Here is a 1,647-nt window from a genome sequence, read left to right as displayed (position 1 = left end):
ACGCCATTCTCCTGCCTCAGCCTCCCGAGTAGCTGGGACTACAGGCGCCCGCCACCTCACCTGGCTAGTTTTTTTTGCATTTTTTAGTAGAGACGGGGTTTCACCGTGTTAGCCAGGATGGTCTCGATCTCCTGACCTCATGATCCTCCCGTCTCGGCCTCCCAAAGTGCTGGGATTACAGGCTTGAGCCACCGCGCACGGCCGGGGCCAGACTTTCATCAGGGCAGCCTGGTTGTGATTTTTGCCTTGGTTTCCACCTCAGTGATCTCTAGCACATTGTTTCACAGGAGTGTTGACTGATTACTATTGGTTCCCTGAAGGGATATACCAAGAAATACCTCAATTTTTCTGGGCTTGTTCTTATGCACAATGATGGGAGGCGTGTGTGTGTGTGTGGGGGGGGGGGTGTGTGTGTGTGTGCGCGCGCGCGCGCTGGGGCAGGTCCTCTCATTTTCTCATTTCTTTCCCCTTGTTCTCTCTTTTTGCCCCAAGTTAGAAACAGAGTCTCTTATGGGGCTTCCTGCTCTTTCCCTCTCCCATCCACCTTTTGAGTGGGGGTCACTCCAGACCAATGGGAGGATGCTGGATTCCAAATGGACCAATTGGCTTATTAGGGACCTGGAATACCTGGATAGCTAGCATCTGCCTCATTGTCCTTGTGGTAACGACCCTCTTGTTTTACTGGTCAACAATTTGAAGGTACAAGAAAAATCCTGCTTTTTTTTTTCTTTTGATGGCTTTAATCCACCTCCACAACTTCTGCCCGAGGCCAATAAAACACAGCCATTCTCTCTTTGTAAAAAGAAAGAGGGGTTGGGTTTCCTTCAATTGTCTGCCCTTTTCTATCTCCTCCACTATTTTTGTTTTACTCTGTAGTTAACTTTGCATAGAGCAGCTTCATGGAGAGGATCTGTGCGGTGGACCCGGGCACTCTCTTCTTATTACCGGTTGCAAAGGCCTCTTCCTTGTTCTAACCTGGGGTTTGTGGGGCTGGGGGACAGAGGAGTGGGGAGTGGGAGAAGAGTTTAGCCATAGTCTTCCTTCTGCATTTCACACACATTCTGCTCTCTCTGCCGCTCTGTCACTCACTCACACACACACATACACACACACACACACAACACACACATACACACACACACACCCGCCCGGGTCCCTCTCTCTGTGTCTTCCTTCAAGATGACAGGGCGCTGGAGAAAAGGCTGCTGGAATCAGCTGGTAGGTACAGTAGTAACCCGAGCCCCACCCACCGGCTGCCTTTGCTTGCTCAGGTTTCTCCGGTCACTCCTGCCAGGGGAGAAGACATGTAAACGTGCCTCCAGAGGAAGGGCTGGGGGAGCTGGGAGTGGCGGGGGCGGCGGAAGGTGAGCCTGGGAAGGTGTCCGAGCGCCCCTTCTTCTTTGGCCCTTCCCAGTGCTCCCTTGGGGTGTCAGCCCCAACCCCGTTTGCCCCCACTCCGCCTCCCTTTTGGAAGGGATTGCCTTTTTTTTTCCTCTGCGGCGGCGGAAATGACAGTGTGGTGCTGCCGTGGTGTCATGGTGCTGCCCCTGGACTGAGGGGCGAAAACTCTTAACTTTAGCTCGGGAGACCCAGCCGCGGTAGCATCGCGGCCGCCGTGCTATCCCCTGCGGGGCGCGCGGGCTGGCG

General features: G+C 54.0%; 1 protein-coding gene across 1 annotated transcript in view; it reads left to right on the top strand.

The window, feature by feature from the left end:
- The first annotated feature begins 1,178 nt into the window (after positions 1-1,178).
- Positions 1,179-1,647, top strand: part of MID2 (midline 2) — a 96,616-nt gene continuing 96,147 nt past the window's right edge. The window contains exon 1 of the mRNA XM_011982544.1: positions 1,179-1,218. The gene's annotated coding sequence lies outside the window, so the exon portion shown is untranslated. The remainder of the gene's footprint in view (positions 1,219-1,647) is intronic.

Source organism: Mandrillus leucophaeus, unplaced genomic scaffold (genome assembly GCF_000951045.1).
Source record: "Mandrillus leucophaeus isolate KB7577 unplaced genomic scaffold, Mleu.le_1.0 Scaffold1055, whole genome shotgun sequence".
NCBI lineage: Eukaryota > Metazoa > Chordata > Mammalia > Primates > Cercopithecidae > Mandrillus > Mandrillus leucophaeus.
The sequence above is the reverse complement of the archived record's forward strand: the minus strand, read 5'-3'. Positions and strand labels throughout refer to the sequence as shown.